Genomic DNA, 21,327 nt, shown 5'->3' with positions numbered 1-21,327 from the left:
ACTACTCTGTGATTACATGATTCAAACAACTTCCATGTCCTTGCTGAGACAAGGGCCAGTGCTTATGCATGGCAATCAGACTTTTGAAGCTGTAAGCCTGAAACAGGATGGATAATGAGAGGAAGGAAGTGCCATCAGTCCTCTTCTAGAGCCAGAGAGACCTCAAGCATGCACAGGCTCATCTGGGATCTCAGCCACAGAATCAAGAAACCTGCATTTTAGGGACCAGATGCAACAGTTTGAAGAAGTTCTCCCTCCAGAAGGAACATTACGACAATCTCGGGAGCAAGGGATATGCTGCGAGCAGCCTGTCCCAAGGCACGTAGGGGCAGCTTTGGAATGAAGATGGTTTTTACACACTCAACTTGATGGCTGTTGAGGGCTGAGCATGTGGTCACAAGAATGAGATGAAGCAGGAACTCAAGTAGAGCTTTTCCTCTGTCCATGAACAATTGGGGGAAACTCTGCTGTTTTGAGGAATTTCCGAGGACAGTAAATTACTTCACTAGATCACAGCTCTGTTAGATCTGGGGGGAAGGTATTTGGAAATTAATGTTTTGTATTAAGATTTAAGTGGGGGATATGTGCAGCTCTGCTACAGGCATGCACAAACCTGACCTGCCACAGCATTTTCTCTCCTGTTGAGGTGGTCTTAGGCAGAGCCTTGGCTGACAAGAGCCAGCCCTGTAAGCAGACCCTCATTTTCTCTGTGCTTCTGTTCTCCGTTGCCAAACAAGGATGGTATTAGCTGACTCTACTTCACAGGGTGTTTAGACAGAACCTGGGCAGGTGTCACACACACTGATGTCCTTGTGCTGACAGCCTAATAAAGGGCTGTAGAAATACTTAGAAGGTAAATGAGACACGACTCGCCTTCCAGACAGAAGGAAGGTTTTCAATGTCAAGAGTGGCCAGTTTTAGCTGGCCTTTGAGTTCTTCCAAAACTAAATATTACTCTGTACAAATCAGATGACATATGGGAGTTAGAAGTTTTTTTCTGGGATGGGAAAAACTTCCATTTGTTTAAAAGTTGTCCATTAGAAGGTGTCTAAAAGGTGGGACAGATACTGTATTGTAGCGGGTTGACCCTAACTTGAAGTGAGGCAGCCTTATAACCACTCACTTCTCACCTGTCAGTGGGATATGGAGAGAACAGGGAAAGTAAGAGAACTAGTAGATTGATATAAATGCAAGTTAATAAGGGAAAGAAAGAGGAAAGAAAAAAGAAGTGTTGTGAAGGCTATCACCACCTCCCACAAGAAAGCAGATGCCCATCAAGCCTCCAAAAAACAATCACCTTGGAAGACAATCCTGTACCCCACCCCTGGGTTTTATTGTTGAACAAGACATTATGTGGTTTGATATATCTTTTTATTGTGAATTTGAATCATCTTTTGCAGGTGTATCCCTTCCCACCACCCCCCCCACACACCACTCACTACAGAGGAAGGTTGGGAAACTGCAAGCACTGCTCAGCAATAGCCAAAACATTGGTGTATGCCATCAACACACCTAGCCACACGTTCAAAACATAACACTTCATCTACTGTTATGAAGAAAGTTATGTCCTTCCTAGGCAGACCCAGCACAACCATCTTGTTTGGCTTGCCCATATGTGAGTTACCACAAACAGAGGAGAGCTTTGGAACAGAATTCATTACAGGCTTTTATAAGGTTATGCTGAAGTTTGGATAAAGATATGGGCTGGGTGCAGAGCTGGATTAAAGGTACAGTATCCATCATAACATAGAACCATAGAATCATAGAATCAACCAGGTTGGAAGAGACCTCCAAGATCATCCAGGCCAACCTAGCACCCAGCCCTAGCCAGTGAACCAGACCATGGCACTAAGTGCCTCATCCAGGCTTTGCTTCAACACCTCCAGGGACGGTGCCTCCACCACCTCCCTGGGCAGCCCATTCCAATGCCAATCACTCTCTCTGTGAAGAACTTCCTTCTAATATCCAGCCTATACCTTCCCCAGCACAACTTGAGACTGTGTCCCCTTATTCTATTGCTGGTTGTCTGGGAGAAGAGGCCACCCCCCACCTGGCTACAATGTCCCTTCAGGTAGTTGTAGACAGGATTGAGGTCCCCCCTGAGCCTCCTCTTCTCCAGGCTAAACAACCCCAGCTCCCTCAGCCTCTCCTTGGGATGATTAGCCCTCTTACAGGCCTCCACTGTAAATAGGCAGACCCTCAGAATAGGCTGCACATGCAGTAAAAAAAATCCTTAACTAAGTCCACCAGTGCACCATTATAACATGCAAATACAGTCCTGTAATTATTAGACAACCTGCTACAGGATGCTGCTGAGCACAGATAAGGAGGACAAGCTGCTGCCTCATTACCAGGCACAGCAGGTGCTGGATCAGTTTATTCGATGGGTGGTAACTGCCCCTAGATAGGCTCAACAACATGGAAGATCATTTGAGAAACAAACTGTCTATGATCAGGCAACTGTGGTGGATCAGCTCAAGAGTGGCAATTGGCCCCTTCTTTGAAATCAGAGTCCTAAGAGATTGCTTTATGGAAAACTGGAAGTGTTTGTCTGAAAGGGGTTTGGTTTGACTGCAGATTCATCACATTTGGTCTTGAAAAGCTGTGATTCTTGCACAAGACAGAGATTCATTCCAACAGCAAACCTTTTCAGTTTCAAGGGATTAATTCCAACAGCAAACCTCTTCAGTTTCAAGAGATTAATTCCAACAGCAAACCTCTTCAGTTTCAAGAGATTAATTCCAACAGCAAACCTTTTCAGTTTCAAGTGCAGGTTCCTTTCAGATATGATGTGCAAATATAGCCCCAAGCTAAAGACATCTTCATGGATGATACGATTCTCATCCATGCTTGCCTACTGCAAAGCTTTGTTTCTCCTGGTAAATAGTGAATTTCAACCATGAACCGTGGCAGCAGCAGGGGAGGCTTTCTTAATCAAGATGAATGGGTTAAAAAAGGAACTCTAGTAAAGGCTGCACTGGTCTTTTGTGTTTTAACAATGAGAGGAAGCTCTGCCTAGTTTGAGGAATTTCCCACGTCTCCAATTCAGACTTAGGAAAACTGCTTTATTAAGCCAGCCTAAGAGGTGTTAAAAGCATAAAAATAATCAAGGCGATTAGGACAAAGATATCTGCCCAAAGCCTATGGATGTTCTGTTTGTTTTGTGGGGTTTTTTTTCCCCAAACCCTGGATCACCAGAGGCAAAATCAGAGTGATCTAGGCAAATAAAATAATGACAAATGCCAAATACTCACACCGGATTCCTGAGCTGCCAGAGCCAGGACTGAAATCAGTCAAGTGTCGCTGCTATGCAGATGTTAATGATTTGTCCCTAAATTGCTTTCTGTATCACTTCATTCTGCGATGTTGCCAGACACTTCAAGACAGATTAAGTGGCAGAAATGGATGAGGAATTTTCTGAGTGAGAAGAAAGTCTGTCAGTTGAGAAATGGTGTTTTCAGCGTGCAAAAGCAAGCAACTAAGCAAGGAGAAATAGAGCCTCAGGCTTTCAGATTCCTAACGTCCTTTCCCTTGCTATTCCCTTGCCTGTGACAAGCTCATTGCCTCCCATGAAACTGTCACTGAAAGCAAGAGTTACAGCATTCAAACAATAACACTTTTCTTACCCAAATCTGAAAGCTCCTTACACATAAAGCAGAGCATCACATTTCCAAGAGAGAAATAAGGTTGTGCAAGGTCACACCATGGCTGTGCTTTTTTCATATCATGATCATTTAAGCAACTACTAGTAGATAACTGCTGCAACAATTTGGATGGAGCTGGACTTTTGAAGTTATAGACATCAGTGGAAGTAAAAGCAACAGAAAGTATCCCTATGTAGCCCCTGACAATCATAGAATCAACCAGGTTGGAAGAGATCTCCAAGATCATCCAGTCCAACCTATCCCCCAGCCCTAGCCAGTCAACCAGACCATGGCAGTATCACTCCAGCACTGGATTTTGTTTAAGGAGATCAAAACACAGCGAAAAGAATGGAAACAAGAAAATATGATGCTCAAAGACAGCACACCAGTGTCTCATCCTGTGGCCATGGATGACCCAAGTCCCTCTCCTCTGTCAGCAAGTATCACCTAATATGAAACTGAAGGAGGATACACAAAACTGTTCTCAAATGAGTCCGCTGTTCTGTACAGCTGACACTAACACAGCACCTGTTATCTGCATGGCAATTCCCAGCCACTGCAAACATAAAACCAAGTGAAGAACAATTCAAACACTACTGCAGTTGATCTGTCCATTCTGAAACCACGTAGCATGCCTTAGGATCTAATAAACACAGCCCAGATGAGCACTGTATTTCTATGCATGTCTCTCTTTTTCTCTGCAGCCCTGAGCTCAAATGAGGTTAATCAAAGCCCCTGTGAAATTCACTGGCCAGGCTTATAGACAGCAGCACTTTGTCAGAAGCTTGAATGACTGAATAGACACCCTGAAAAGCCAAGTGTCCTGCAGGAAACTGCCAACTAACCACTACAAAAATCACAGTATCACAGAAACATTCAGGTTGAAAGAGACCCTCAGGATGACTGAGTCTGACCGACAACCCTACTCTACAAGGTGCACCCTAAACCATATGCCCCACGCACCACAGCCAAATGGCTTTTAAACATGTAATGAAACATACACTAATCACAGTCATCCCAGGAGAAACCCACAGCAGGCTTCCTAGTCATGCAAAGCTCACACCACAGTGTCTCAATCTGGCCCTGAAAATTCCTCCAAGCAGCCTTGAGCTACCCCAGACTGCTAAACCACACAAGGACAGCAATGCGACATCTCACACACATCGTCCATACCTGTAAGGACAACAAGCGCTGCTCTTGGCTGAGTCTTCTCCAAACTCGTCCTCCTGTGCTGGGAAGGAAATTTCCCATTCAAGTGTCAACTCTTGCCTCAGCCTCTGCCCTTTGTTTTCCCAAGAGCTGGAGACACACCTGCTTTGCTCTCTGTGCTCTGCGGTTGCTGGGTTGGGTGTTTTGAGATTTTCGTTTTGCTTTTCTTTTTGGAACAACTTAAACAGCCTGTGAGCAACTCTCAGCGAACAAGAGAGCCAACCTTTTGGCTTGTGGTGATTTAATCAAGCAAGCCCTGTGACCTCCCTTTCCTGTGATCAGTGGGAACTGATCCCTTCTCCATCAGCACGGGGTGGAGTTGCAGCTGAACAACATAAGGCGGAGAGCTCTGTGCTGGATGGGCAGGGCAGATCTTCCTTCTCCGTTTGTTGTGTCAGAGAACATGGTAATTCCTGCTGGTCCAAAACACTGAGATGACCTCTGGCCAGGAAGGAACCTGGGAAATATTTTCTAAGCAATTTCCTGCCGTGGGGGAGAAAGTGGATGCAAGGGACACTTGGGCAGGAATTCTAATAGGGCTTGCTAGGGAGTGTGAGTTCAAGATGGGGAAAACACTTTTTTGGTCATCAGAGGTGAGGAAGTTAAAAAAAAAACCCAAACAACCCCCAAAATTAAAAACAAAACAAAAAACAAAATTAAAAACAAACCAAAACTTTTTTCTTTTTTTTTTTTCCCCCTCCCTAGGGTAAATTGTTTAAAGAGCCTCAGCTGTCCCTATATACAGTGATCTGGAACTTAAATTGGGTAGGTGCTTCTCAGACTTTCAGCTGTGGTGCCTTTCATGCTAAGAGGTGCTGAGATACATTAATATCAGAGAGCCTTGCCACAAGGAATTTATGTTCAGCAAGACCCCAGTGAAGCATCTGTGCCACAAGGGCTCCTTGTCAAGGTGCAGAAGAAATCTAGGCAGGATCATGCACCCAAAAGGACAACTATCCTTGGAATAAGCCCTGTACTGTACTGCTCAGATCCTGCTGCCTCACACTGGGGCTCTCAGAATGGGATTCCACTCCTGCAAGGTGAGGACAGCTCCTTAAGCCTCATTCCTCTTTCTGATGACTAAATGAAGATCATTCCAATGGCCTACCTGCTTTTGTCTCCTGATTTTACACCATCTCTGATGTTCTTGCAAGATAGCATAATAAAGCACTGTGGCCCAACATCAAACCATCAGATGGCACAAGGCATGTGCCATCTGTGATCAGTATTGCTTTCTGGAGGCATCAGCTTCTCCCCTTCTTGACTGTAGGAGCTGACAATAGCTACATGTTTCAAGGTCCAAGAAGAGTGTATCTGGACCATCTTTCTAAGGATGGTTTATAGTGTAGAATTGTATTGAAGGCTTCCAGACTCCAGAGCTAATCTTCAAAGAAGTGCTCTTGTGACTGCTGCAATACTTCCATTGCAGTGACAGAATGATGTCTTTAAAGTGGAACACCTGAGTGATTTGTTTTTAAGCACATGGCAGGTGCTTACAGTCTTGTTTTGCTGACTTTTAGTCCCATCTGTATTGTGGTTTGCTGGTGGTTTTGGTGGTGGATGGAAGATGGTTGCTATCACCATGATAGTTTCAGCAGCTTCAGTATTATTCGTGTTCAAGACTGAGAGAAGTTTAAAATCTTAGAGAACTGCTAGGGCAGAATTTGCTGTTACATCTGGAAACTAGAGAGAAATGGGTGCTCTAGAGAATGGCTAGAAACAGCCCAGAAGAAATGTCTCAATCTGCTCAGACTAGAGATGCTAATTCCCACTACTGACTAACAGGAACCTTGACAACCAGCTTAGGAATAGCTGTCTCCAGTGCTGCATTTCCAGTGAAGTGAGCTGAACACTACTCTTTGTGGAAAGACCTTGCTGCAATCAATGTGCTGTCCTATTATGCAAAACGAAAAGGCTCTTTGGACTTCATGATAAGTCCTGCCAGGCACGGTTCAGCAACAGCAATTTGGTTTGCCAGGGTGCAGACTGATGCAGACTGGTGCTCAGAAAATTGGAACAGAAGGAGAAAAGTCTGAACTCTTGAATTTTCAGCAAGCATAACTAACTGGCCAGATTTGGATTAATATGCTTTAGAGATTAGGAAAGGATTTCAGGACCTCAGAAATGTCATAGAATCATAGAATCAACCAGGTTGGAAGAGACCTCCAAGATCATCCAGGCCAACCTAGCACCCAGCCCTAGCCAGTCAACCAGACCATGGCACTAAGTGCCTCAGCCAGACTTTTCTTCAACACCTCCAGGGACGGTGCCTCCACCACCTCCCTGGGCAGCCCATTCCAATGCCAATCACTCTCTCTGCCAACAACTTCCTCCTAACATCCAGCCTAGACCTCCCCTGGCACAACTTGAGACTGTGTCCCCTTGTTCTGTTGCTGGTTGCCTGGGAGAAGAGGCCAACCCCCACCTGGCTACAACCTCCCTTCAGGTAGTTGTAGACAGCAATGAGGTCCCCCCTGAGCCTCCTGTTCTCCAGGCTGCACACCCCCAGCTCCCTCAGCCTCTCCTCATAGGGTTTGTGTTCCAGGCTCCTTACCAGCTTTGTCGCCCTTCCCTTCATGTTTTTTCTGTATCCTGTGCTGGGTCTTTGCATGGTAAATCTTACCTAGTTTGTACAGCACCTCACACCATGTGGCTCTAATGTGGGCTGTGGCATCTCAGTATGACTGTATCTAACACAAATCACTGAATGCCATGGGGTCTAGCTGGATGATGCAAGAGGTATCTCAATCATGAACGGTCAGACCATCAGGTGAGCTGCCATGGTCTAATGTGCATCCAGACAGCAAGGGAGCATTTCAGTTGTCTTGGTGATCCTGGCAGAGAAAAAAAGGATTAACCTTTGCTCATACCGGGGACAGCAAATCCTGACTCACTTTGCTTTAATATGCTGAGAAGGAAGGAAGTAATGAAATGTCTCATTATATGTCTGACTTGAGTATTATATTTAGAAGTGACACTAGTGCTGAAGGCTGCAGGGTTTCATACCAAAAGAAGCAACATGCTCTGGACTGCCTTACTGTAGCCACTGGTAAACTAAAAAGCATTTATCTGCATGACTAAGGTCCTTGAATATTATGTTTCTTTTCCTGAAGCTCCAGGAGTTTGTGGCAGTGGTAGAACAATTAATTTGAGTTTTTAGACTGCTTCAGCTGTACACTGCCATTGTCCAGCTTTATGGGTTTCTTTTAGGTTTAAGTGCATTGGGTTTTAACGTGGGGGTTTTAAGCTGGATCACCACATGCATGAATTTGATCACAGAAGAATTATGACTACAGCAATGCACAATTCAATTGTATCACAGTATCACCAAGATTGGAAGAGACCTCACAGATCATCAAGTCCAACCCTTTACCACAGAGCTCAAATTGTATTGAGAAGGTAGAAAAATGCTAAGTGACTGTTTAATCTTCTAGAGAGAAAAGCATGGGAAAAGCAAATGTGTGAAAGTAAATTTAATTGATAGACAAAGGTCCATATTTTGAATAATCCCAGCAATAAACCACATGTGCAGACTTCGAGTGATTCACTGGTACTTGACAGGCATATCACAGCTGGATGCTTTCCTACCTGAAGTGCTTCATTTTTTCTTCATTGCTGTCCTTAGACACAGCTCTTTGACATCCCTAATCCTGAGCTTGCTCTTTCAGCCTTTAGACTTGTTGTAGCTCTTCTATCATCAAATTAGGGGCCTGCATGCTTCGGTGGATGGTGGTTTTAACAACATATTTTGTCTGGGGTTATATAAAACTTCATGTGCTAAAAGCAGTATTGGCAGTAGGCAACCAAAAGCCTTCATAGCTGATAGGAAATCCCAGTGCAGAGACCCAGGCCAAAGCAGGGACTTCTGCAGAACGAGGGAGAACACATTGAGCTCTCGTGAAAATCAATAGAGGAAGTGGAAAACGCCTGTAAATGGTTGCCTTTGTGTCCTTGTGATTGTTGGATTTCCCCTAGCAGAAAAAAAGGCAGTCATTTCTCCAGGGGTTTTTCAGTCCCTACCCTCCCATCCCTTTCTGAAACTTAAGGCAGCTTCCTCTGGGGTAGCTGGGCCCTGTTTAAAATGGACCCCTCCATGTAATGACCTATTTTCCCATCCTTTCTTCTGACAATGGACAATGAAGGAAATGTGTTTTAATGGTGCATTACCAAGAAGAAACAGTCACATGAGGGATCTGGATGTAGAGCTCTGCAAAACTGCATCCTGCAAGACCTGGGGCTTGAGGACTCTGTACAGCACAGTGCTGTAGAACTGGCAGTTATTATTGTAACTATAAAAGTTGTTAATCAAGTGACAGTAACTACACAGAGAAACCCAGAAGTCAGGAGGAGTCCTTTGTGTTGAAGGTGTACAGACCCAGTGCTCTTGCTTCAAAGAGCAGGGCAAGCAGTAGCTGAAGATGTACAGACAGGACAGGGACAGGAGGAGTAGTTCTGATCCTGGTGTGTCAAAAGGACAAGCTAGGACAATGCTTAGAGTAGGGGGAATGTGTGCACAGTATCACCAAGGTTGGAAGAGACCTCACAGATCATCAAGTCCAACCCTTTACCACAGAGCTCAAGGCCAGACCATGGCACCAAGTGCCACGTCCAGTCCTGCCTTGAACAGCTCCAGGGACGGCGACTCCACCACCTCCCCGGGCAGCCCATTCCAGTGTCCAATGACTCTCTCAGGGAAGAACTTTCTCCTCACCTCCAGCCTAAATCTCCCCTGGCACAGCTTGAGGCTGTGTCCTCTCGTTCTGGTGCTGGCCAGCTGAGAGAAGACAGCAACCTCCTCCTGGCCACAACCACCCCTCAGGCAGTTGTAGACAGCAATAAGGTCTCCCCTGAGCCTCCTCTTCTCCAGGCTAACCAATCCCAGCTCCCTCAGCCTCTCCTCGTAGGGCTGTGCTCAAGGCCTCTCCCTCAGCCTCGTTGCCCTTCTCTGGACACGCTCAAGCATCTCAATGTCCCTCCTAAACTGGGGGGCCCAGAACTGAACACAGGACTCAAGGTGTGGTCTAACCAGTGCAGAGTACAGGGGCAGAATGACCTCCCTGCTCCTGCTGACCACACCATTCCTGATGCAGGCCAGGATGCCACTGGCTCTCTTGGCCACCTGGGCACACTGCTGGCTCATGTTCAGGTGGGTATCAATCAGCACCCCCAGATCCCTCTCTGTCTGGCTGCTCTCTAGCCACTCTGACCCCAGCCTGGACAGGTCCTCCAAAGTGTTTTCCGTGCTTGTGAAGGTGAAGATGAAGGGATCTGCTATTTGTGAGAGGCTCTAAAGTGAAGGAATGTGGGCTGTATCATTGCTGCTGATTCCCATGTGATGTGTGCTGGCTGAAGCACACGTCAGTGGATTACGTGTGTATTTAGCTCATAGATTTGCATTGCCTTTCTGGTGAAAAGTGATCTCTCAGCCCGGTCACAAAATGTTTATGCACCATGTTTATTAATAGTAAAGATCATTCTAGTGACACGGCTGCTTCCCAGCCACCTAAATGTCCATCAGCTCACTGCAAATCCCAAATGGGCATGAGACAGCAAAAGTCAGATCCTTCTGTGAGAGCTGTGAAGCCATTGCATGGATGACTAGAGGTGATTGAGACCAAAGAAAGGCAAATACAAAAAAGGCTGTAGGAATTCTAGCTGATAAAGAATCCATATAAGAGAGTGTGTGTGTATCCCATTCATTCAGCAAGCCATTTCCTCTTTTGCATAGAAAATGATTAGGCAAAGCAGAAACTTCTGGCAATACAGAAACCTTTGTGTTTGGTACAATCCTCTGTGAAAGGCACTTTTCCCATGTGAATCTGTTTGGTTTTCTCCTTTGCAGGCATCAATGATATTCCTTCACCATTGTATGCTCCCTCTGACCCACACATCCAACTCCCAGGTCTATTTTTTTGTTATTAAATGAAACCTTTCTTTGCTTTCCTCCTTTGCTGTGGGAGAAGAATCACTCTTTCTGCTGCTGCCACAAAGGTCCCCTGGCAATATATCAATGACACTTCGTAAGAAACAGCTCCATGTGTGTTGGGAGAAGCAAAATTACTTGTAGAAGGTTGTTGGAGTTTTGTTTGGTTTGTTTTGGGTTTGGGGGTTTTGTTTGTTTGTTTGGGTTTTTTTTTTAAGCTATGAGCATGCTTTGCTCACACTATCACAGTATCATCAGGGTTGGAAGAGACCTCACAGACGATCAAGTCCAACCCTTTACCACAGAGCTCAAGGCCAGACCATGGCACCAAGTGCCACGTCCAACCTTACCTTGAACAGCTCCAGGGACGGCGACTCCACCACCTCCCCGGGCAGCCCATTCCAGTGTCCAATGACTCTCTCAGGGAAGAACTTTCTCCTCACCTCCAGCCTAAATTTCCCCTGGCACAGCCTGAGGCTGTGTCCTCTTGTTCTGGTGCTGGCCACCTGAGAGAAGAGAGCAGCCTCCTCCTGGCCACAAGCACCCCTCAGGTAGTTGTAGACAGCAATAAGGTCTCCCCTGAGCCTCCTCTTCTCCAGGCTAACCAATCCCAGCTCCCTCAGCCTCTCCTCGTAGGGCTGTGCTCAAGGCCTCTCCCCAGCCTCGTCGCCCTTCTCTGGACACGCTCAAGCATCTCAATGTCCCTCCTAAACTGGGGCGCCCAGAACTGAACACAGTACTCAAGGTGTGGTCTAAGCAGTGCAGAGTACAGGGGCAGAATGACCTCCCTGCTCCTGCTGACCACACCATTCCTGATGCAGGCCAGGATGCCACTGGCTCTCTTGGCCACCTGGGCACACTGCTGGCTCATTGCAATGTTTGTTAATTCCTTCCCTGACACCTTTTAGTCCAATCACCCAGTTTCTATGACAGACAGAGATGTCATTTCTTGTAAATTTGATGACAGGAAATCACAGAATGGTAGAGTTTGAAGGCACCTCTGGGGATCATCTAATCCAACCACCCTGCTAAAGCAGGCTTGCCTAGGGCAGGTTGCATTTAGGAACATTTTGAAAGTCTCCAAGGAGACTCCTCAACCTCTCTGGACAGCCTCTTCCAGTCCTCTGTCACCCTCATGGAAAAGAAGTTTTTCTTTATGTTTAGGTAGAACTTCTTGTGTTCAAGCTTGAGCTCTTTATCCTTTTTCCTATCACTGTGTGATGGTTTGGGTGTTCCCTGCCCCCTCCCACTTTGGAAATCACCCAGACTAGACTCAACTGGCTCTGGAAATTTGAATGAAGCTTATATTTACAGCTTAGCTCAATATACAAGCAGATATTTACAGTCTATACAGTTATAGACAGAAATAGACAAGGGAAGAGGTAATACAGAAGCACAACAGCCCTCCCAGAAACCTGAGTCCCCAGGAGGGGCTCTCAACTGTCCCTGCACCTTCCCCCTACCCCTCTCAACCTTACCTCAGTCCCAAGGGAGAATGGAAGTTTGGCCAGGGGGTTAGGAAGCAAAGTGGATTAATCAGAGAGACAGCAGAGAGGCTAGAGAGAGAAATGCTGCCTCAAGCTCCCCAGCAGAAGAAGTTTGGATCCTTGTTCTCATATCCCTCAGCAAGCTTATGAAGGAAGTAGACATCATTCTGTTTTCCTTTTCACAGCCTGTAATCTAGTTCTTCTCACCAAAACGTTCTAGCTAGCTTCAAACTAGCACACTGAAAAGAGTCCAGCCCTATCCTCCTGTCATTTGTAGTTCAGATATTGATAAGTATTGAGAAGATCCCTCCCCTTTCAATCTGCTCTTCTCCAGGCTAAACAGCCCCAGGTCAATCAGCCTTTTCTTGTCAAAGAGATGCTCCCCTCATCATCTTTGCAGCTTTCCATTGGACTCTCCAGCACTTCCCTGCCTCTCTTGAACTGGGGAGCCTAGAACAAGGACAGTGCAGGTGTGGCCCCACGAGGGATAAATAGAGGGACAAGAGAACCTACTTCAAATTATTCACATGTTTCTTGCTGGAGGCTGGGCTAAAGGGGTGAATACCTGAATAAAATGTTTTGTCTGACTGCTAAACAGCTGGAAAAGATGTCCAGGTAGTGAAACATGAGCTAAGTGATTGCCAAATACATGGTGAAGGTTTTTGTTAGGCCACTAGCTGGGCTGAGCCAGGCAGGAAACACATGTGTTAACTGATGGTGTCAGGAAGGAAGGGCATTGTGTAGAAATGAACCTGGGGGCCCTATGGGAAGGTAAGGGATAGGTCTGTTGGAAATAGGGTCTCTTGGTCTCTAGAGACCCTTCCAATGTAAGCCATTCTATGAGTATGTGAAATACTGGAGAGAGTTGGGAACATGATGATGAGCCTGGAGCCTGAGCAGGGGAGGAAGGCACCCCAGATCCAGTGGAGCAACAGTTATCAGTGTTACTGGGAGAGGAGAGCTGGTTCACCTAAACTGCCATTTTCTGACAGAGTCTTCCTTGTTCACTTATAGCCTTCTGAGATGTGGAGAATCTGCTCTGTAACAGTGTCAAGGAAGGGTGCAGTTTGTTTTCTGGGCAGAGGGGAAGGAATCTGGTACAAATCAGTTGCATATGAAGGGAATGCAGACAAATACTACTCTCACTCCTCCCAAGAAAATCCCTCTCAACCACCACCTGATAGAGTTTTTTCATCTTCTTGTGATGGCTGGTTAAATGTCCTCCAAATGTCTTGTCTTTGTGACTGATCCATGATGTCCATCAGTCCCTTAGTTCCTTTTTACTCAAGATAAATGAACCATAAGGATGTGAATTCGCTTGTGGCTCAGAACCATCAGCAGATATCCCAAATGCTGGCTAACACATTACTCTGAACCTTCAAGTGCTTTTAATTGACATGGAAGCCTCCAGCACAGCTTCTGGTTGCCTTACAACAGCATGTTTCCTCAGCTTGAGAGACCTAGGACTTAGCTTATAACTGCTTAACACACAGAGAAAGAAGAAACCCAGTGCCAGACTTAGCTTATAACAGCTTCACCCACAGAGAAAGAAGAAACCCAGTGCCAGGAGCAGAAGAGGCTGGCTACTCTGCATGGCAGGAGTTGGGACTTGGCAGAGCAGTATCCTCACTGGTGAGCATCATCTTGTGGCACATGAACAAGGAGAGAAGCACAAGTCTGGTGACAGTGACAGGGTTCAGTCACAGTCTCACCCCTACATAGGCCCACTTTAAAGGCACAGGTCCAGAGTGAAACTAGGAGGTCATATCAGCTGATTGCTGATAGGATTAGCAAGGTACAAGGCTGGGCACATGCAGTTTAAATGTAACTCCTGAACCTGAAGGTGCAGTCCCCAACCTTCCAGCTTGTTTTCACACCTCAGCTCCCTTCCTAGCAGTCTGGTCCCTGGTTACCTCACAGAGTTCACCTTGGGCAGAGGCAAGTAAGATAGGGGGAAAGAGCTTGCAAAGCCTGTCACTGCTCTCAGGACCACAACATTTGCCCCCAGACATCTGAATCCATAGGGATTTCAGTACATAGTGATGCAAATATATTGCAAAACTCGAGAATGCTTAGATGCAGTGTGGAGAGTCAACAGCTCACATCTGAGCATCTGCTCCTATGATAACCCTTTGCCCTCAGCTTTGTGCCTAGGCTTGCCACTACACATAGGAAGAACTGATTGCCTTGAGGCTCAGATCCAGATGAATCAAGAGTAAAATGCTGTAGAAAAGGATGGTATTTGAGCATTAAATCTCTTATGCCTTGCTAGATATGGAATCCTTCTCTCAGCAGCTCAGCTTCACTTAGAAGCTTTTGCCCTGGTTTGGAGCCTCCATTGCACCAGTGGCTTTAGTTTTCTGTTCATTCTGAAGTGAAAAAGAAAGAAAACAAAAAAGGGCCCCCTCCCAGGGTGGTGGTGGAAGAAGAGACAGAAAAGACATATCTGAGCAGCCGTTTTTAACAAGGAAAACACTCCTCTCATTGTTAAAGGTCAAAGAGGTAGACTCCAAAGGGGTCAAATGCTAGGCACAACCTTGATTTGCGACCCAGTTCTCTAGATCTGAGATCAAAATCTGGCTTCGTTTAGTCCCTGAGTCCATTTGTTAATACAAAATGCACCTCTCCAGTATGCAGTCATACTGGTCTGGTCCCTTAGGCTAAGCTTGACATCTCTGCCACTCATGCAGAGCTGATGCAGGTGTTGCTGAGCAACTGCAAAGTGAATCTGAAAGGGTTTGGGCAAGATAAGCATAGGGGCACAGCCTCATTCGCACTTCTTGGGTGTACTGAGACTGCATCATGTTGGTATTTGTGAAGTAAAACAGAAATGGGTGAGAAGTGCTGTGTCTAACAACAGATTTAGCTGGAAAGCGTCTCTGCCTTTCATAGCCACTCCTTGTGGGTGAGTGTGAGTACTTGATAGTTGCTTCTGGTGCCAAGTTCTGTGTCCATTGTCAATACTTCTCTAAAATACTCTGAAAGTCCAGACCAGTCATTGCTTAAACATATATACACCTTTGACTGCACAGCAATTATTTGGGTAGGTTCATATTCAGCTTTGCAGGCTTCTGAGAGTTCCTAACTCTGGGGCTCAGGCTGAACCATTATCCAAGCAGGGAAGCATTTCTGAGGCAGTCCCTGGCTAAGCCAAAGATCTTCACCTGTGTGCAGCTTTTATGATTCCTTCCAGACTTGTTTTCTCCCAACAACCTTTCACATTCCACTCCTATAAAATGAGAGATGGAGAGCAGCCAGGAGGAAAGGGACCTGGGGGTACTGATAGAGAGTAGGCTGAAGATGAGCCAGCAGTGTGCCCAGGTGGCCAAGAGAGCCAATGGCATCCTGGCCTGCATCAGGAACAGTGTGGCCAGTAGGACAAGGGAGGTTATTCTGCCTCTGTACTCAGCAAAGGTCAGGCCACACCTTGAGTGCTGTGTCCAGTTCTGGGCCCCTCAGTTCAAGAGAGATGTTGAGGTGCTGGAAGGTGTCCAGAGAAGGGAAACAAAGCTGGTGAGGGGCCTGGAACACAAACCCTATGAGGAGAGGCTGAGGGAGCTGGGGGTGTTTAGCCTGGGGAAGAGGAGGCTCAGGGGTGACCTCATTGCTGTCTACAACTCCCTGAAGGGAGGTTGTAGCCAGGTGGAGGGTGGCTTCTTCTGCCAGGCAACCAGCAACAAAACAAGGGGACACAGTCTCAAGTTGTGCCAGGGGAAATACAGGCTGGATGTTAGGAGGAAGTTGTTGTCAGAGAGAGTGATTGGCATTGGAATGGGCTGCCCAGGGAGGTGGTGGAGTCACCATCCCTGGAGGTGTTGAAGAAAAGCCTGGCTGAGGCACTTAGTGCCATGGTCTGGTTGACTGGCTAGGACTGGGTGCTAGGTTGGCCTGGATGATCTTGGAGGTCTCTTCCAACCTGCTTGATCCTATGAGTCTATGACTAGAAAACCTATGGGATTGTGGCCCAGTAGACATGTATCTGTAGAACAGAACTGGAAACTCTTTCTGTACATTCCAAAACTCCTCCAGGAGAGAAAAGGGACCATAGGACAGGGCAAAACAGAACTATTAGGTTAATGCATCCTGAAAATTCCAGTTATGGATTTAAAAGGTTTGTTATTTAACCAGCACACCTGGTTAATAGTGCAGCACAAAGATGGTTCTTTCTTAATGGTTACCACAAAAATGGAGAAGAAATATAAACAGTGGACTGTGTACATGAAAATAAACTCCAGCCTCAGGGCAGAGTGTGCATTCAGCAAGCTCAGCTGACGTTCAGCCTGGGTTTGACCTTGCCACTGGTCCCAGCTGAACAAAATGCACAACAAACACTCAGCTTGGATTTCCTCTCACACTGGTTTTGCACCAACAAGATTCCATTTGCACCATCAGTTAAACCTCTGTTTGCAAAGGTAGATGGAGAGAAGGACCAGACCTGTGGACTGACAGGTGAAGTCTCTCCTCTGGGACTCTTCCTCCTTAAGTTCCAGATCACTGAACATGCTGATCCTTAGAGAAATGCTGATGTATTACAGGCTCTCCCCCAGTCTGATTTTTGGAGCATCTAATCTGACCAAGGGACTGTGGAGTGGAGGATGAAGGGAGCTGAGATTAGAGGTGATGGAAAGACTTTCCCTCCAGCAGCACTGTAAAACATATATCCTGCTCTAGGACCTTAAACAGGAATCTCTGATAGGGTATCCAAGAGAAGGAAAGAGAGGAAAAGATACTCTGAAATACACAAAGCACCAGTTAATCATCTGATAAACAATACTGGGACAGAAGCAGTGGCTCATCCCTGTGACTTGATGGGTTCTCTCACTTTGCTAGCTGTCAGCCAAACCAGTGAATACACAAGGTTGACAGAACTTAAGCACTGGAGAAAATGACCCTGAGACCCTTTCACCAAGGCCAGAGGTAATTCTTTTTGCTTATTAAGCATTCCAGGTGTCCAAGATGTGCATCTCAGGTGTCTAAGTTACCTTAGCAGGAGTCTGATACACTGCAGGACCTTCAGCACAGGATAGGTGTGCTGGGCAGTCACCCTGGAGGCATCACTGGTGTGCTTCACAGGTTTCTAGTGCACATAACTGTTTCAGCCCTAGTTTTGTGAGTCAGATACACTTCCACAAGTATTTATTTGAGACAAGACAGCCATTTCCAGTTGTAAAAATCAAAGGTCCATGAAGAAGATCCACAAGTTCTCAGCACTGGCTTTTCTCCTTCCCATCTGCACACAGTGCAACCCTTCTACCTTTGCCTGGGTCACTTGTACATTTCCTGCAGTAATTGTTTGCCTGCTATCCTTCCTGTTACGAAAGGGAAGCTGGCAAGATAAATTTCTTAGGACTAGTCTGCACTTGAAAGCACTGGCCCTACCATAACCCCAGCAAGGAATGCGGACGTGTGCTGGCATCCCACACACCTCAGAGGGGTCTCCCAGTGGGGAGTAGCGCTGCTAGCAGCAGGTGAAAGAGATGTGAAGTAAGGGAATTTACTGAATGGATTTGGCACATTTCCTGTTTTGTCTCCTTTTCACAGATCCCTTCTGTAGCAGCTAGCTTAGAACAGATCTGGCTCATCCCAATCCACCATCCTCTGCTGCTGATACATGCGACAGAGGCTGCTGGTGCCCAGATATGACCTTGGGAGCTGCATGGGCAAGAGCCTCAAGCACAGATTTCATTAAACACAACCCTTTGGCTGCACCAATCACACAGGACTTGTGCTCCTGGGGTAGATGGGTGGGCCTGTGGTCACTGGGAGACCTCTCTCCACTGATGCTATTTGTTGCAGGATGTGTCCCAAAAGACAAGCATCGTTTCCCTCACACTGGCTAGCACAGATCAGAGCCACTTGCTGCTGGAGGACTTAGACCTCCAAGAACTTAGCCTGGAGAAGAGGAGGCTCAGACCTTATTGCTGTCTACAACTACCTGAAGGGAGGTTGTGGCCAGGAGGAGGTTGCTCTCTTCTCTCAGGTGGCCAGCACCAGAACAAGAGGACACAGCCTCAGGCTGCGCCAGGGGAGATTTAGGCTGGAGGTGAGGAGAAAGTTCTTCACTGAGAGAGTCATTGGACACTGGAATGGGCTGCCCGGGGAGGTGGTGGAGTCGCCGTCCCTGGAGCTGTTCAAGGCAGGATTGGACGTGGCACTTGGTGCCACGGTCTAGCCTTGAGCTCTGTGGTAAAGGGTTGGACTTGATGATCTGTGAGGTCTCTTCCAACCCTGATGATACTGTGATACTGTGAACTGCATACCACTACCAGCCCATGCTTGCACATTTATTCTTGTCCAGCTGCAAAGGCCCGTGGGGCAATATCAATCTGTGCACACAATGCCACAATATCCATTCCTATGGCAAAAAATCAAGGTGAGATGGGACAGCTATCAGTTCTCACCGCTTTCTGGGAGGAGCAGCTTTTGCTTTTTCCTTTGGTTTCAAAGCTTTACCACCAGTGGGCGTGGCCCAGCTTTCACACTGGTTCTGCTTAAAAACACACATTGATTTGCTTCAGAACTCTGGTACATCTGAACAGCCTAAGTTGCATGCTCATGGGGCTGACAGTTGCAAGTTGTCCAATTCAAACTACAAAGGATGCTTGCAGAATGCCTTTCAGAGGCCTCAGATGAGAGAGCTCTGTTTGTCTTATCTTGAGTCAACAGGTGATACTTTCTGATAAGCAGACATGATGGAAACAGGAAGGAAAAACTGAGGCATGGTTGTCCATTGGCATTGCTCAGCCAAGTAAGAAAACAAACCTTGCCTTTTTCTGTGTTTGGTAGAGCCAAGGAAGCCTTCTGTCCAGCCTACTTACTGTAAAAGAAAATGGTTCCCAAAATGCAATATTTAATTAGTATTAAATGCATTCTTTGCCAGGTGTTGAAGAAGATAGGTTTAACTTTTGTTGTAATTGGCTAGCCATAGTCTGTCTGTCTGCTTTTACATTAGAATTACTACAGAAATCCTGAAAGTTTTGTGCCAGGCTGAAAAAAAATTGCCCAGGCAACTCCAGCCAGTATTTGTCTTCCTTTCTGATTGGGAGAACTCAGATGTGGTGTATAAAGATGTCAGCAATACCCAAAGCCTTTGGCAGATGCAGTTCCTCCAAACAGCACAATTACAGCCTGGTGCTTCTTGGAGCCCCTGCCCAACTGTAGGAGTAGCTTCTAGCTGGCAAAAAGCTCCAGCAGAACTGCATGGTGATGCCCAGTTGAGCTGTCCCAGCAGCCTGCTGCTGCTGTAAGCCAGCAGGTCTGCTTTGCTGCCTGTATCTTCCCATTCCCTGACTCCCCATGGATGCCCTGTTGGAGCAGTCATCTCAGCTCACTGAGCTGTCAGGAAACTCTGCAGATATTCACTAGGCTGGTCCATGGCCAACAGAGAAGGATGAAGCAAAGCAGCAGATGAAGGAATAGGTTGAGCACTTCAGATGTCACAGGACAGGGGACAGGCAGGGCATACAGGTAAGAGCATGAGGGGAAGAGAAGATCAGCTCTGTTCTCATACAGAGGGGAGGAAAAAAGTCAAGTGAACTCATCCACAGGAAATTTCCTGTTTAGCAGAAATTTTTTATCCTCCCCAGCTAAATATTTACTTGGAGAGGAATTTTGCACAGTCCTACCAAGAAGATCTTGGTTTATGCAGACAAGCAAGAAGCTCACATAAAAACTTTTCATGTGACTTCAGGAAGAGTGCCAATGACTTTCTTCAGATGTGAAGGGCAAATCTTTTCAAATCAGTTCATTGCTCCCTGTTGGAGCTGTGTAATTCCACTTTGCCAAATGAGAAAATGCTCCATGTTCTCAGCTCGAGGGTCTGCTTTGCACTGCAAATGAACTTTCCTTCGAGCAAGGACCCTCTAACTAATCATGCAGCAGTGAAGCATTAAGAGAACTAACAAACACCTTGCCTGAGTTGGTCTTGGTGCAGTGCTTGCTCTCTGTTACCCAGAGCTTTTTGTAGCATACTTGCTTTTTGTAGTGATCATAGAATCACAACCTGGTTTTGGTTGGAAGGGACCTTTAAAGGTCATCTAGTCCAACTTCTTTGCAGTGAGCAGAGACATCTTCAACTAGATCATGCTGCTGAAGACCCCTGTCCAACATGACCTGGAACGTTCCCAGGGATGAGGCATCTACCACACCTCTGGGCAACTTGGGCCAGTGTTTCACCACACTCAGAATAAAATATTTAGTCCGTACACATTGTCTAAATCTCTCCTCTTTTAGTTTAAAAATCACTACTTTTTACCCTGTCACAACAGGCCCTGCTAAGAAGATTGTCCCCACCTTTATTGTAGGCCCTCTTTAAGTACTGAGAGGCCACAGAAATCAAGCAGCAGCTCTGACTGTGCCTACAGGCCACATTCTGCTCCATGAACATAGCTCCTGGGGTGCTGCAGGCAGCCCAGCACAGCTTTTCTGCTCCAAACACAAGCAGAAACTGGAGTGTGCCTGATGCTGCAACTCCATGAGCACCTTTAGGCACAGAGAGACCTTGAGGGCAAGGCAAGGTCCCTGTGGGAGTCATGTTGCCTGCCCCATGTTTATGGAGCATCACAGCTGTGCATGGGCCTTATGTTTAGGGAGCAAGGTTCTCATTAATGTTTTTGGTACAGCAGCTCTTTGAATGCAAGAGCCCCTCTGCTCTGGCAGGAGGGCTGGACCAGATGATCTTTCAAGGTCTCTTCCAGCCCCTGACATTCTATGATTCTATGAAAACTCCCTGTACACTCACAGGGAGGATGAACCCTCCAGGCTGAAGGGTAGCCAGCAGTTAATAGGATTTAATAGGTACTCACCAGAGGTGGGCTCAGATGTGAGGGATCATTAAGGAAACCAACCATCTTGAGTCCTTCCAGACAGAAACCTGGGAGAAGGAAGCCAGTCTGGGCACTGATCCTCTGGTATGTTGGCAAAGGATGAATAGGTCGATTTTACAAACACTGTTTTTCAAAGGAAGAAGAGAAAATGATAACAGGAAGATAATGCATAACACAGGATACCTAATTGCTTCTGCAAAGCTTGAGCATAACTGGTTACTATCCTTATCTCAGTGTCC

The 21,327-nt window shown here is 46.4% G+C and overlaps 1 protein-coding gene across 6 annotated transcripts in view; it reads right to left on the bottom strand.

The window, feature by feature from the left end:
* The window catches only part of ADGRF5 (adhesion G protein-coupled receptor F5), a 75,608-nt gene extending 54,494 nt beyond the window's left edge, over positions 1-21,114 (bottom strand). For 4 of the 6 annotated variants that reach the window (XM_064145753.1, XM_064145754.1, XM_064145757.1 and 1 more), the window contains exon 1: positions 4,818-5,744. The gene's annotated coding sequence lies outside the window, so the exon portion shown is untranslated. Of the gene's footprint in view, positions 1-3,256; positions 3,312-4,817; positions 5,745-21,067 lie in introns of those variants that run through there. The other 2 variants (XM_064145755.1, XM_064145756.1) reach the window with 2 other exon arrangements.
* Positions 21,115-21,327: the final 213 nt, after the last annotated feature.

This window comes from Pogoniulus pusillus, chromosome 7 (genome assembly GCF_015220805.1).
Source record: "Pogoniulus pusillus isolate bPogPus1 chromosome 7, bPogPus1.pri, whole genome shotgun sequence".
NCBI classification, from domain to species: Eukaryota; Metazoa; Chordata; class Aves; order Piciformes; family Lybiidae; genus Pogoniulus; species Pogoniulus pusillus.
The sequence above is the reverse complement of the archived record's forward strand: the minus strand, read 5'-3'. Positions and strand labels throughout refer to the sequence as shown.